Genomic DNA, 16732 nt, shown 5'->3' with positions numbered 1-16732 from the left:
TAGCCGGGGTAGTGTTCGTAAAAACTGTGTTGCCGGTATTCCTCCCAGTAGCTGGGGTTGTGGTTACCGGAATTTCTCTAACCATCTTTGTAAAAGTTTGAAAAAACTGGAGAAAATTGTAGTTCTAGCTTTATGCACGGATGGCGCCAATGAAGAAACACTAACCGGACCCCTGACAGATTACTGGTAACCTGGGGGTTGGATAGCTGTTTCCCACGAGGGGTTAGACCCTTGGAAGATGGTTCTTCTGATAACCTGCAAAACAGACACCGTGAGCTCGTCACTGAGAAGGGGGGGGGGGGGGTTCCTCCTTGTGACCACCCTCCGGCGTGAGAATCAGACTAGATTGCTCTTTAAATATAAAAGTATATTAAGAGATTGCTAGAGCAGATATCAGGTATATTCTGATGATATAAGATAATGTAATGTAATAATGTGTTAAGATGATCATACCATTTGGGGTATTTATAGCCGAAGGTAGGTTTCCAAGGAGGTATGGCCGGCTGCTACAGTGTTCCTGTTCATCAACAGTAGCCTACGCACGTGCCCTGCTGGTAGTTGGTGGGTAGGCAGCGGCTGATAGTGACCAGGCCTGCTGTGTACTATTCCCTTTCCACCAACTGCCGGCTACGCACGTGGTATGACAGTAGTTGGTGAGTAGGCAGCGGCTAATAGTGATACAGTACAGGAGCATGCTGCTCGCCATACTGTATCAGTGAGCTGTCGTATCTCTGATCAGATCTTTCGCCCATACCTCGTCAGGTACAGTAAAAGATCCTTCAGTATACGGACTGGCTTATTTGGGCGGGAGTATTCCCCCTCCCGCCTCTGTGCGGGATTGCTCCCGGCTTGGCTCATTCCTTCAGGTGACACTGAATGATCGAGAGCTAAGTGCCTTGTGCGTGTAGCCATGCTGCGCGGGTAGCCTTCCCTAATGGCTTGTATCCGAGGCTGCGGGGACAGGCGGAGTCCTTCACCATTGGGAGGCATTTCCTGCGGGACCAGCTTGCGTACTGCGCGTAAGGACGTCACGTCTCTGAGCATGGTTGGTTCTGCGGATCCAGTTGGTCTCTGCGCAGACTTCCCTGTTTAAGGTGAGTCTTGCAGGTCCAACTGGGCTCTGCTGGGACCTACCTCTTCAAAACCCATCTCTAGATACAAAGAATCCAAAAATCTAAACATCTCCTTTATGACTTTATGACTCTTTAAAATGTGACCATCCGTCTAAACAAAACTAAACAAAAAAAGATAATGGAGTCTTCTACGGTGGTTCTGTATCCTGATCCAACCATTGGCCACCTTGTTTCCATGGTGGAGTTTGGAAAACTTATCAACAAACACCACCCTTCACTCAATATAATCATCCTCATCATTCCCACTCATAACCATACCAATAAATACATCGACACCGTCTCCGCCACCGCTCCTTCCATCACGTTCCACCACCTCCCTGCAAATGTTGTGCTACCAGACTTCTCTAAAGATCACTTAGGCCGGGCTTTCGGGATCCCAGAGCTTTACAACCCAATAATGCATAACACCCTCGTAACCATCTTAGCCAAATCCACCATCAAAGGTGTCATTCTTGACTTCTTACTAATGCAGCTTTCAAAGTCTCTACAAATCTTCATATTCCCACTTACTATTTCTTCACGGGTGGTGCCTCATTATTATGTTTGTTTTTAAGCATACCTTACATGCACGACACTAAGGATTCAAACGATTACTTTCATATTCCTGGACTCCCACAATTACATGTTTCCGATGCACCAATTGAAGTATTACCAGAAAAAAAACATGTTTTTAGACACTTATATTGACCTTGCCAGGTCTTCTGGCATCATTTTAACCGTGTTTACCGGGTTTGAAGAAAGAGCTCTTAATGCCCTTCGGGGTGGTAAGTGTATTCCGGACAAGGTGAATCCACCTTTTTATCTAGTTAGGCCTTTGATTGTAGTGGAGAAGATCAAGCAGATTCTACTGAAAATGAGTGTTTAAAATGGCTCGACTCTCAGCCGAGTAAAAGTGTGGTGTTTTTATGTTTTGGGAGTAGGGGTGTGTTTGATAAGAAACAATTGAAGGAGATAGCTATTGGGTTGGAGAAAAGTGAGCAAAGGTTTTTGTGGGTGGTGCGGGACCCACCACCAGACGGGTCGTATCGAGGTGGTAAGCTAAAACAAGTGGGTGTTGAAGGTTTTCTACCTGAAGGGTTTTTAACCCGGACAAGGGAGAAGGGACTGGTACGTGGTGAGCAACTGGGCACCGCAGCAGGCGATAATGAGTCATGGGTTGGTGGGTGGATTTGTGAGTCATTGTGGGTGGAACTCGATTCTAGAGTCGATGGTTGTTGGGGTGCCGTTGGTTGCTTAGCCATTGTATGCGGAGCAGAAGCTGAATAGGGTGTATTTGGTTCAAGAATTAAAGGTGGCTGTGGTGGTGAAAATGTCGGAAGATGATTTTGTGACGGCGGAAGCGGTGGAGGAGAAGGTGAGGGAGTTGATGCTTGGTGAGGAAGGGAAAGCGGTGAGAGAACGGGTTTTAGAGATGAGTAAAAAGGCAAAGGCTGCAGTGGAGGACGGTGGTTCCTCTGTCACCGACCTGTTTAAACTAATCCAACAATGGATCACAGGGTGATCTAGAGCCTTTTTGTTTAACAAGATAAATTACTTTGTGCTAATGTTTAATTAAATGAAATGCTAATAAGGCAATCTTTTGGTTCAAAAGGTGAAAAATGAAGAATTGGAAGAAGCAAATATCGTTATTATCCACAAAATAACACCGTGGGGTTAGTAGTTCTAGGTTATTTTTAGTGTGGCTGCATGTGTTTGTTTAATTACGTACCTCTATCGTCGATCGTCGGATTTTTAGGTGAACCTTAGCCTTTTAAGCATTATTATCACGTTTTATTTCAATTATTTAAAAAATATTATGGAACTAGCCCCCCCCCCCCCAAATAAATAAAAAAATAAATAAATAAATAAAAACCAAAACACGCACACAATTACAATGTCGGGTTAGTACTTGGTAGATGTCCATAGAATTTACTAACTTACCATCATACATGGTACAATTCTAACCGAGTCGTGAATTAACGTGTCTATATCAAATTTCTGAATGCCAACAAGATAGGGTTAATAGTTTTGTATTATTATCGATAAATTAAAACGTACTTTATCTTTAGATGTATTAACTTTTTTTTTAGATAGACTAGTTAAATTCTCTTGCTCTAGGTGTTGGATAATTCTATCTAATAAAATTATCATGGGTTGTAATATTTTTGATTGATTATTTTCGTATATTACAACTGGAAGAAGAAAGGCCTCTTTATAGCAAGAGTGCCAAAAATACATGCATGATTATAGGTAAACAATAAGGAAAGAAATAAACCGGAAGCAATAGAATAGAATAGAATGAGAATATTCCACATTCCATACTCCCCCTCAAGTTGGAGCGTGAAGATCTCGAACACCCAACTTGCACAACAGAAAACGAAGGGTGTTGGTCCCCAAAGTCTTTGTAAGATCGTCGACGACCTGGTCTTTGGTGGTGATCGGCATAGGGCATATCTCCGTAGAGTTAACTTTTTCCCTCACAAAATAGCAATCCATCTCAACGTGCTTAGTTCGTTCATGGAAGACCGGTTTATTTGCGATGTGACGAGCAGCTTGATTGTCACAAAACAATTGAGTCGGACCACTAAGGGTTATATCAAGCTCGCTTAAAAGCCACCTCATCCATAAGATTTCGCTGACAACATTAGCCATTGCACGATATTCGGCTTCTGCTGATGATCTCGAAACAACAGACTGCTTCTTTGTTCTCCAAGAGACAGGAGCTCCTCCAAGAAGAAGTAAGTAACCGCTTCTGGATCTTCGAGTCATTGGACACCCTAACCAGTCTGAATTGCAATAAGCCAATAGATCGGTTCCACCTTCTTTAGGAATAAAAATACCTTGCCCCGGGGTTCCTTTTAAATATCGCAAAACACGAGTAGCGGCTTCCATGTGACTTCGTCTAGGGTCACTAACGAATTGGAGTATTACCAGAAAAAAAACATGTTTTTAGACACTTATATTGAAGTATTACCAGAAAAAAAACATGTTTTTAGAAAAAAAACATGTTTTTAGAAAAAAAACAATTGAAGTATTACCAATTGAAGTATTACCAGAAAAAAAACATGTTTTTAGACACTTATATTGACCTTGAGACCTGGCATCATTTTAACCGTGTTTACCGGGTTTGAAGAAAGAGCTCTTAATGCCCTTCGGGGTGGTAAGTGTATTCCGGACAAGGTGAATCCACCTTTTTATCTAGTTAGGCCTTTGATTGTAGTGGAGAAGATCAAGCAGATTCTACTGAAAATGAGTGTTTAAAATGGCTCGACTCTCAGCCGAGTAAAAGTGTGGTGTTTTTATGTTTTGGGAGTAGGGGTGTGTTTGATAAGAAACAATTGAAGGAGATAGCTATTGGGTTGGAGAAAAGTGAGCAAAGGTTTTTGTGGGTGGTGCGGGACCCACCACCAGACGGGTCGTATCCAGGTGGTAAGCTAAAACAAGTGGGTGTTGAAGGTTTTCTACCTGAAGGGTTTTTAACCCGGACAAGGGAGAAGGGACTGGTACGTGGTGAGCAACTAGGCACTGCAGCAGGCGATAATGAGTCATGGGTCGATGGGTGGATTTGTGAGTCATTTTGGGTGGAACTCGATTCTAGAGTCGATGGTTGCTGGGGTTCCGTTGGTTGCTTGGCCATTGTATGCGGAGCAGAAGCTGAATAGGATGTATTTGGTTCAAGAATTAAAGGTGGCTGTGGCGGTGAAAATGTCGGAAGATGATTTTGTGACGGCGGAAGCGGTGGAGGAGAAGGTGAGGGAGTTGATGCTTGGTGAGGAAGGGAAAGCGGTGAGAGAACGGGTTTTAGAGATGAGTAAAAAGGCAAAGGCTGCAGTGGAGGACGGTGGTTCCTCTGTCACCGACCTGTTTAAACTAATCCAACAATGGATCACAGGGTGATCTAGAGACTTAATGTTTAATAAGTTTATTTACTTTGTGTTAGTGTTTAGATCTACAGCCTCAGTGTTTAATAAGTTATTTACTTTGTGTTAGTGTTTAATGTAATGTAATGTAATGCAATGCAATGTAAATAAGCAAGTATTTTTGTTCAAGAGGAGAAAAATGAAGAATTAGAAGAACGGCTTCAATTTATCTTTTTTTCCCCATAATAGCATCGTTGGGTTACTATATATTTTGTTTAGTCACTTTGCTAGTCCTTTTTCTAATGGAATTTTGCCATAAAAAAAGAAGAAAAGAAAACCTATATGAAGTTAATGTGGTGATCAGAATGAATAGTAATATGTTTGTCTTTTTTATATTGGAAATTAGGTTTTTATTGGTCCCAACTATTTTATTTTTGTCAGCGCTGGTCCCAACTATCATTTTAGCTGGAAACGGTCCTAACTTTCACATACGTTGATTCCACCAGTCCGTGACTAACGGAGTACTAACTCCGTTAGTCAAAAGCTGATGTGCCATCATAGTTTTCAAAATCAGATGACATGGGCATCCTACGTGGATCACAGTCTTGCCATCATGTTGACCATCAAGCATTAGTTGACTTCAAACACCAAATCACCTTTGACCCATCAAACCTCTTACAGTCATGGACACCTCAAACCGACTGCTGCAAATCATGGGCCGGCGTTACCTGCAACTCCGCCGGAGAGTCGTCAACCTCTCCCGCTCCGGCCTCATCTCCGGCGACGATTTCATCCTCGACACGTCACTATCCGGTACTCTCTCTCTCCTTCTCTCTCTAACCTCACCTTTCTACAACTTCTTGATCTCAGCAACCTTAAATATTTATCTGGTCGGATCCCACCGGAGTTCGGCCAACTTTCACGTCTCACCCACTTGTTTCTTGACTCCAATAAACTCTCCGGCGAACTTCCGACGACGTTTGGATTACTATTCAATCTCAAAAAGCTTTATATTAATAATAATCGGATTAGTGGGAAAATCCCGCTGGAGATTTTTTTTAAATCGTTATCGGAGATTGGTTTCTCCGGGAACCAGTTTTCCGGCGAGGTTCCGGCATCGATTGTGGAGATGGGTTTGATAACAAAACTTGATTTTGACAACTAGGACGACATGTCACTTTTACCTAACGGAGTTAGTACTTCGTTAATCGCGGACCGGTGAAATCAACGTATGTGAAAGTTGGGACCGTTGCCAGCCAAAATAATAGTTGGGACCAGCACCAGCAAAAATAAAATAGTTAGGACCAATAGAAACTAATTTTCCTTTTATATTTGAAATAGTTAACAATAAACAAGATAGGATTAACAGATTTTTTTCTTTGATAGCATGATAATTGATTCTGATTCTTGGAATATAACATCTTGTATAAAATGTGGTGGTCGGAGTCGGTCACCACGTTTTACACACTCCATTGAATTAACAATTAAACACTAAAACAGGGGCGGCCCAACCATTTTAGGGGCCTAAAACGAAAGCAAAGCTTGAGGCCCTTTTAAAAGTTAGAGCTAGAGATTATAAAATATATTTTTAAATTTCACCAAGCAATTGCAATGTTTCATATATAAACTACAATATTTTCAGTTCTATATATATTACAAGTTTAAGGTATATATATCTACCTGAAAAAAGTTTTGGAAACAACCGGAAAAAAGATAGAAACAAATAGATAAAAAGGTGGCCAAGAAGCAACTAATTAAAAAAAGGACATTTGGAGTGTGAATCAAACCTGCGTGGATTAGATTTTCAATGATAAAAGCCGAGGGTTTGTTAAGGCGAGGGTGCGGTGCCTACCTGGCGTATGTCGTCAACGCTACGGCCGAGACGAAAGAAATGAAAAATGTTCCTATAGTGCGCGACTACCCAGAAGTATTCCCAGAGAATCTCCCGGGGTTGCCACCGGAGCGAGAGATAGAATTCCAAATAGATTTAGTACCAGGAGTCCAGCCTGTCGCGAAAGTGCCTTACCGTCTAGCGCCGTCTGAGATGAAAGAATTAATGTCCCAACTGCAAGAACTCCTCGACAAAGGTTTCATAAGACCAAGTGTTTCTCCGTGGGGCGCACCAGTGTTGTTCGTGAAGAAGAAGGATGGAAGTATGAGAATGTGCATAGACTATCGTGAGTTGAATAAGCTTACGGTAAAGAATAGATATCCTTTGCCAAGGATTGATGATCTGTTTGACCAACTGCAAGGTTCAAGTTGGTTCTCACGAATAGATCTCAGATCAGGCTACCATCAGCTGAAGGTGAAGGAGGCAGGCATCCCTAAGACAGCGTTCCGAACGCGGTATGGACACTACGAGTTCCTCGTAATGTCATTCGGTCTAACAAATGCTCATGCAGCATTTATGGACATGATGAATAGGGTGTGTCGGCCGATGTTGGATAAGTCGGTTATCGTCTTCATTGATGATATATTGATTTATTCAAAGAGCGAGTCTGACCATGCTGAGCATCTGAGAGAGGTATTGGAGACTCTGAAGAAAGAGAAGTTGTATGCTAAGTTTTCGAAGTGCGCGTTCTGGTTAAGAGAAGTGCAATTTCTAGGTAACGTGATCAATCCTGAAGGGATTACCGTGGACCTAGCTAAGATTGAAGCGATAACGAATTGGAAGACTCCGCAGAATCCGACTGATATACGAAGCTTCCTAGGGTTAGCTGGCTACTATAGGAGATTCATCGAAGGTTTCTCCAAGATAGCCGCACCGCTGACCGGTATGACCCGAAAGTCGATAGTATTCAGTTGGGGAGAGTTTCAAGAAGAAGCCTTTGAGGAATTAAAGAAAAGACTCACACAAGCTCCAATCCTTGCTCTACCCGATGGTGACGAGGATTTAGTTGTTTGTGCTGATGCCTCGCATCGAGGGTTAGGTTGCGTGTTGATGCAATGAGGAAAGGTGATAGCTTACGCGTCTAGACAGTTGAAAGTCCATGATAGTACTTATCCGACGCATGATTTAGATTTAGCAGCTGTAGTGCATGCTCTTAAGATATGGAGGCATTATCTGTACGGTACTAAGTGTACTATCTATACAGATCATAAGAGTTTAAAGTACTTCTTCGAGCAGAAAGAATTGAACATGAGGCAGAGAAGATGGTTGGAGTTGATTAAGGATTATGACTGCGACATTAAGTACTATCCCGGTAAAGCTAATGTAGTCGCTGACGCGTTAAGTCGTAAGAATGAGGAAGTCCTTGCAACAGTAAAGTCATACAAGTTGATCATGAACCCAAGTCTTTTTGAAGAAATCATCAAGGTGCAGTCAGAGGTGTTAGTAGATGAAGGGTTAGTAAAGAAAGAAAGGATTTATGGCAAGCAAGATGATTTGATGGAAAACACTCATGGAGTTAAGACTAGGTTCGACCGTATGTGGATCCCACGTCATGGTGATCTTAGAAGTCGAATCTTAGATGAAGCTCATAAGTCAAGGTACTCAATCCATCCTGGAGCTACAAAGATGTACCAAGACTTGAAAAGAGATTACTTGTGGCCTGGAATGAAGAATGAGGTAGTAGACTATGTCAGTAAGTGCTTAACTTGCTTACAAGTCAAAGCCGAACATCAGAAGCCTTATGGGAAGATGCAACCGCTAGAGATACCTGAGTGGAAATGGGAACACATAACCATGGATTTCATAACTAAGCTACCTCGTACAGCTAAGCATCATGATACTATCTGGGTGATTGTGGACCGTTTGACCAAGAGTGCTCACTTTCTGCCCATACGAGAGGCCATCTCATCAGAAACGTTAGCAAGCTTGTTCATTAAAGAAGTTGTAACCAAGCATGGAGTACCGTTATCGATCGTGTCTGATAGAGATACACGGTTTACTTCGAGGTTCTGGAAGAAATTCCATGAAGCTATGGGAACAAGGTTGAACATCAGTACGGCGTATCATCCTCAAACCGATGGACAGTCTGAAAGGACGATCCAAACCCTTGAGGATATGTTGCGTGCTTGTGTTTTAGATTTTGGTGGAAGTTGGGATGATCATCTGCACCTGGCAGAGTTCTCCTATAACAACAGTTACCATTCAAGTATTGGTATGCCACCGTTTGAGATGCTTTACGGTAGACGATGTAGAACCCCGGTGTGTTGGGGTGAGATTGGTCAGAAAGAAATGGGAAGCCTAGAAGTGGTTCAAGAAACGTCTTCAAAGTTCGATCAGATCAAAGCAAGAATGAAGGCTGCTCAAGACAGACAGAAATCGTATGCTGATAAGCGACGACGACCAATTGAGTTTAACGTTGGTGACAATGTGATGCTTAAGGTCTCGCCTTGGAAAGGGATTATCCGTTTTAGGAAAAGAGGGAAGTTGAGTCCAAGGTACATTGGACCGTTTAAAATCTTAGATCGTGTGGGTGAAGTAGCTTATAAGCTGGATTTACCTGATGAGTTAGAGGGAATTCATTCAACCTTCCATGTTTCTCATCTGAGGAAGTGTTTAGCTGATGACACGTCTCACGTGCCATTAATGGACATCGAGGTTGATGAACAGCTGAACTACATCGAGCAACCAATAGAGATTGTAGATCGAAAGGAGAAGCAGCTTCGTCACAAGGTTATACCTTTGGTAAAAGTGATATGGAAGCACCGCAAAGGATCAGATGCTACTTGGGAAGCTGAGGATGAGATGCGCAAGTTCTACCCTAGTCTGTTTTTGTAATAGTTAGGTTTCGGGGACGAAACCTCTTTAAGGAGGGAAGACTTGTAACATCCTAAATATTCTAATAATAAATAAAGAAAGTTGCGTTAAATTGTCGTGCGTTTAATAATATTAACTAACGTCTAATATGGAAGAGATCATGGACTTGGACTTAATTAAGATGGATTAAGGGTAATGGGCCTTAGGTCCATGAGCCTTAAGGGGTATAAATACCTCCTTAAAGCACCCTTAAACCCTAAACCACCATTCATTTCCATCTTATTCTCTCACACTCAAAAACACACACATCCTCCACCTCACACGGCCGCGAGAGAGAGAACGGGATCCGAGACCAAAATCAAGCCAACCATTATTAGATCTTCGATATACGAGCTAGATACGAGATAACCACGCAAACCGAACACATAAAGGTAAGATTTCGATCTTAAAGTTCATGTTTTTATAGACGGTTTGCCATGAAACTTGAAACGATAATAAATCGGATCTAAACGAAGCGTAAAGTAGCGAACTTGATGCTAGGACGAACCTAATAAACCCTTAAACATGTTCGGTTCATTTAAGATAAACCGTAGGCCTTGTATTGAACGTTTCTAGAATTAAAGGTCCAAACTTTACGTGTTTTCGGGTCAAATCTTAACCAAAAACGACCATAGGAATGATCGTGGATTAGTCAAATACCATACCCATGGATTTCTCGGTAAAACGATGATGATTTTGGGGATTAAGGATGAACAGTGGCGGCTGTTGCACAACTTCGCCTGCAAGCGAACTTCGCCTGCAAGCAAGTTCGCTTGCAAGCAAGTTCGCCTAACTAATCAACTTTGCCGAGTACAAAAGTTCGCTGGGTAAGTTCGCCAAGCCATAACTTCGCCTGGTGATAAGTTCGCCAAGCCATAACTTCGCCTGGTGATAAGTTCGTTCAATGCTAACTTCGCCTGAGTTAAGTTCGCCGAATGCTTAACTTCGCTTAAATGTTAAGTTCACTTAACACTAAGTTCGCTTACAGTAAGTTCGCCTAATGTTAAGTTCGCTTAACACTAAGTTCGCTTACAGTAAGTTCGCTTAATGTTAAGTTCGCTTATGGTTAAGTTCGCTTAATGATAAGTTCGCTGGAGTTAGCGAATTAGAAAATAAATTAAAAACCTAATGAAAAATGTGTTAAGACAGCCAGGGGCTCTGCCCCTTGGACCCTGCTAGGGGCAGACCCCGCTGCCAGGGGCGCTGCCCCCGGACCCCCGTTCGTTGTGGGTTATATAAAGATAGAAATACTATACGAGTAGTAGTAGTTAATTGATACATGTAAATATTATACAGTTAGCCGTGCACAGCTCAAGAAGGGAATAACGATTAACGGAGAGCGTAACAGGATTCAGGTGAGTTTCTAGCCCCATTTATGTGTTATGTTTTCGGGGCTGTGTGCATACTCAATATGTTTGTTAATACACTTATCCTAAGAGATAAGTGTATGCCTTATGTGAATAATGTGAAATGTATGAATGATTGCTTGATGATACGTGAACGATCTTCGGATATTGCGCGTACTGTCAGGTTGTAACGCTATGTATAAGGTAAGTATGATATGTATGCTTATGTGTACGAATGTGATAAAGTTAATAAAAGAAGGAAAGGATGGTTGTATGGTTGTATGGTTACGAAGAGGGTACCAGGCCCTAATAATACTCGAGGTATGATGTATGGTTGTATGGTAACGAAGAGGGAATCGAACCCTACTAATATTCGAGAACTAGGGAACCTAACCCTACTAATATTCGAGGAAAGAGGGTACCGAGCCCTAATAATACTCGAGGAAGGAGGGTACCGAGCCCTAATAATACTCGAGGAAGGAGGGTACCGAGCCCTAATAATACTCGAGGAATGTAGGGCGTAATGCTCTTTATAACGTAAGATATGAAAGCAAGTTAATACAAAAGAAAGTATGAAAGTATGAAAGTATGATTGAAAGAATATAAGTTTATGTGTATTGTATAATGTATGATTAACTAGAACTCACTCAGCGTAGCTGACTTTTAGTATGCACGCAGGTGAGTAGGATGAGGCAGCTCGCTTGAGGAGACACGTGGCACTGAATAAGAGGTTGGCATCGGAAGACTCAAGACGTTTAAGTTTAATGTTTCGGTTATTTTGAAAGACAAGATGATGTTTTAAGACAAGATGTGTTTTGTTATGAAATGTTTTATGAAAGCTTTTATATTCCGCGAATGTTTTAATTAACTCTGATATTTAGAACTGCGTTTATGAGTAAATCCAACACGAAAGTAGGGCTACCGGTAACGGGGCCTTACACCCTCGGGCAAGCAAGGGTGCCATACAAGGCCTCTAAAGATGACCTTGAGACCTAATAAGGCGTGTGGTTCCCTTACCCTCTTCCAAGCTCTAAGCACTCAATCGTAGCATAAGGTGCATGACCTGGGTCAAGGCCTCACATCAAGGACAACAAATTACATATGCTATATTATGTAAGTAATGAGAGTGTCGCTTGTCATAATCACATGAGCTCTCACGGGCCCGACTATGAGAACGACTAAAAATTTTTTGGGCGAAGTCGAAAATATTTTTGGCCTTAATAAAAAGTATATTGTTGGGTTTAAACAATCTAATTTTAAAATAAGCTTTAATTTTTTGGGTCTTATGATTTGGTTGGGTAAAAAACTTTTTTTTTTTTTTATAAAAATAAGATTAAAATGCCTCTAGTGTGGTTGGAACCTATAACCTTTTGGTTGAAAGTCACACAACTTCGCCACTAAACCAAACTAGCGGTTGTGTAATTAAGTTTAAATATTATATATATATATATATATATAATTTTTTTTAAAAAATCTGGGCCTATCGGGGTATCGAGCCGGGGTCGGTCGACCACCCGGCCCTAAGCTCTCGTTTATATTTTCCGCTTCTCTTTCTTCACTGAATATACAAGTGTGTTTTGGAGCTCTCAATTCTTAACTCCTAAATATTTACTACTAAAAGCATTCTCATCTTACCCCTCAAAATTATATGAGGAGAGTTTGCAAATTATAAGATAAAGTTTTGAATGGTCGCGATCGTAAATTATAATGGTCAGATATTCTTTCTTCGCCTACCAAATAAGTTTGTTTTCAGTCTCTTTTTTAATCTCTAAAACTTTAGTACTAACGGTTGAATATTTAATTTAATATTTTTATAAAACATATACGGAGTACTATACACGGGTTTTAGCATAATCATAAAGAATTAATTTCAAAGTCTACCCATCGAAACAAACAACCAACTTTATCCCCAGCCATCAAACTAGACTTGTATAAATAAAAAATCAATAAAAAAATCTACTTTTATATATTTACTGTCGATACAAGATACATGCTCAAACACTTACGCACAAAGTTAAAATATAAAATACAAAAAATAAATAAAAAAATAATGGAAATAATATTACACACACACGCAAGTACGCAACTTGTATATATATATCATCGGCAATAGATATTTCTAAGCTCCCTGTTTGCAACCACGAAAATTTTTCACAAATGGTGTGTTATGCAAAAGTTATTTCAAAAATGGTATGGTTTTGAGGGTTGTTACAAAAATGGTGTAACCGTGGTTTGAAACCACGGTTTGACCATTTTCTTTTATTCTTTAAATGCCGATAAGTATATATATATATATTTACATGTGAATATTTTTTGTGTCTAATCAACATGTGGTTTGAAACAATGGTTTAATCATTTTTTTTTATTTTTTATATACTGATAAGTATATATGTTCACATGTGATTATTTTTTTGTTTTTAATCAACCCTTGGTTTCAAATTAATGTTTTTTCCCCTTTTTTCTCCAATTTAATTTAGTATGTTCACATGTGATACTTTTTGTTTGTTTTTTTGTTCTTTGAGATTAAATTTCACTATTGCATATAGATACTTGTCGGCATTAAAAAAATAACAGAAAAGGGTCGAACCGTGGTTTGAAACCACGGCTTGACTAGCAAAACCACCATACAATTAGAAGTGTTATTAAGTTTAACTTTTTCACGCAATCCATGGTTTCAAACCACAGTTTGACTTATTTTAATCAAAAATATTATTTTCAAAAATACCAATCTGACACGTACATAGAAAAAATAGCCAAACCGTGATTTCAAACCACGGTTTCACCATTTTTATAACAACCCTCAAAAGCATACCATTTTTTAAATAACTTTTACATAAATACAATTTCTGAAAAATTTCTTGCAACCACAAGGTCCATAGTACAATCCATATTAACATGCTTATACCTCCTCACAAATATTAATATCTTAAACTTTCCAGTCAACCTTGACTAACTTCTCAGTGGCAAAACCCCACCGTTAATGTCACTCCTTAACTCCCGACAACGTTGTAACATTAGAAGGGGGCAATTTCATACAATAGTAACCTAATTTCAAAGGTGTTTCAATTAGGTCACTCAACTTTAAAAAGTGTTTCAATTAGGTCACTCAACATTCATATTTTATTAAATTAACGGTTTTAACATGTTTTTTTAACGTTTTTATTTTTTGTTTCACATAGGAAATCTTTTTATTTTTTTTTTGATGTTGACGTTGAGTGGCGACATTGATTTTATTTTTGAATTTTAATATAATTAACGTGTTTTAATTTTTAAAAAATATAACTACATATATTGCAAATTCCGACCCCCACATCTTATCCTCCACTTCTTTCTTAACATACAAAAAAATTGGTGAGACTCAATTTGAAGATTTAGTGACCCGATTTGAGAAAAATATGCATGAGTGACCTAATTGGAACACTTTTGAAAGTTGGTTACTATTCTATGATATATTCCCCATTAGAAGACGGCAAAGTCACAGGAACAATAAACTTCCACGTATCTCTACCTTTGACTCTGTCGTCCCAAACCACCCCTTCACCGACCTTCCGTTCCCTGTAGTAGAAGTCCACGGTGGTGCTCCGGTACCGGAACCGTCGGAAGTTTCGGTTTCTGATACCGACTTCTGTGTTCATTATCTATATCTATACTATATATAATATAGGAGTAATGGACCTCTTAAATTTTAAGAGGTACCACTCTTGTTGCATATTGTACAAGTTACAATGCATAGAATTTTAAGAATCTAGGGGTAAAATAGTCTTTGCATATCCAAAATAATATACAATAATGGTCATTCAACTTCAATCAAGTTTTGTTAATATATTAAGTAGTTACATATTTTCCATTATTAACCAACTACCCCACGACATTTAAACAACCGTACCTTTTTCACACGTTAATAATTTTTCTGAAAAAGTACACCATAAAAACGAGCATTTTATTATCTTTAATTTCAGTATGGTATTGCTATAGTTTATTAATTTAAAAAAAAACTAGCATGTTACATGATTACCAGTTATTACCGGCAATGGGTCGGGTTTGTTCGACAAATTGTATTGGAACAAGTTATGGTTGGAACAGGTTAATACAAAAAGGGTTAATTTAGTGCATGTCGGGATGGGTTTAGATCGAAAGGGCTCATGTCAAAACGGGCTTCAGGTTAAAACATTTTCGGGTCGAAACAAGTTCGTAAAAAAAGATTGGGTTCAAAGTAGCTTATTTGAAATTATTGTACATTTCATCTTTGCATCTTGCTTGTCGCCACCTGTTATGCGCGTTCAAGCATCAGTTACATGGATGACATTGTTTATACATACCAGGTTGCTCGCGTATATGCATTATGTGGCGCAGTTATGGGCACTGGTTACACGCCAAATGCCATGTTAAATGCATACCATTGTCGGGTTACACACGTAAAGTTGCGAGGTTACAAACATACTAACACCGGTTGCGTTTGTACGCACACCGCTGCATCGCGCGGGCAACTGGCTAGTACTATATATAAAGCATGAATGAATAACCTCTTAAATTTTAAGAGGTACAATCACTATTGCATAAAATACAATCACTAATGCATTCAATTTTGAAAATATAAGGGCAATATAGTATTTGTCACATCTTGTACGGTTATAAATGGTTACTTTAGAAAATAGTTACAAAAGTAATTCTTCAACTTCAATACAACTTTGTTAATTTATAAACTAGTTACTCATAAACCCTCTATCTTTACCCATTTAATTGACAAATTCATTAAAAAAATTTATTTCTTCAATATCTTTTAAAATATTGGGTTTTAAACAAAAAACGAACTTACCATTGTAACATGCTTATTTTTGTTGACGTTTCAATATAAAATTAGTTTTATTTTGAGGGGTTTATTATAACGTACAAGTCAATTAAACACAAGAGTACAACTCAAATATGTAATTATGAACCTAAAATATAATTACAAATTTAACCATTCAACTATACTCAACTTTTGTAAATTTAATTAATAATTACTCTTCCATCCCCTTTAGTTTATCCATATAGTCATCTATACTCTTTTACTTTGTTTTTCATTTATATCTTTGAATATAATACGTATTAATAAATTTCAAACACACAATTACGACGTGTTTATTTTTGTCAGCGTTCCAATGTAAGAATATTGATGCGCATGTTATAACCAAAATGATTTCGTGTCATTTAGAAAAAAAGTATCAATTTTGGTTCAAGTTAAAATGACATCAAAATGAGTTTTGATCATTTTTTTAAATACTTTTATTGTTTCGGATCAACGATTGAGGACTTTGACAGGTCAAAACGCCTTTGAGTTATAACTGGATATAAGCCAAATAAGTTTAGGTCATTATAAAAAAAAGATTAAAATTTTGTTTAGGTCAAAACATGCAATAATAAAATGAGTTTGAGTCATTTAAAAAAAAGTTGTCAATTTTGGTTCCGATTAAAACATGCTATAAGCATAATTAGTTCGAGTCATCTTAAAAAAATGGTTTTGGTTTGCGTAAAAACGATTATATTCAAAATGAGTTTAGGTGATGTTAAAAAATATTAATTTTGGGTCAGGGTGAACATTAAATCTTTGGTCGTTTATGAAGGTTTTTCAAATGACTCTAAAATAACCATGACTAACAGAGTAGATTTGGTTCATGTCAAAATGTCCAG

At 39.0% G+C, this 16732-nt stretch overlaps 2 pseudogenes across 1 annotated transcript in view; one reads left to right on the top strand and one right to left on the bottom strand.

Annotated features, from left to right (window-relative positions):
- The window catches only part of LOC143561828 (pescadillo homolog), a 95040-nt pseudogene that overhangs the window by 73106 nt on the left and 5202 nt on the right, over window positions 1-16732 (bottom strand). The gene's annotated exons all lie outside the window — the stretch shown is intronic.
- Window positions 1202-2634, top strand: LOC143561832 (UDP-glycosyltransferase 88B1 pseudogene; annotated as a pseudogene).

Source organism: Bidens hawaiensis, unplaced genomic scaffold, assembly GCF_021521415.1.
Source record: "Bidens hawaiensis isolate Kalapana, Puna unplaced genomic scaffold, B.hawaiensis_p1.1 tig00020807_1, whole genome shotgun sequence".
In the NCBI taxonomy this organism is placed as follows: Eukaryota; Viridiplantae; Streptophyta; class Magnoliopsida; order Asterales; family Asteraceae; genus Bidens; species Bidens hawaiensis.
Note: the sequence above shows the minus strand (reverse complement) of the source record. Positions and strands in the feature narration are given on the sequence as shown.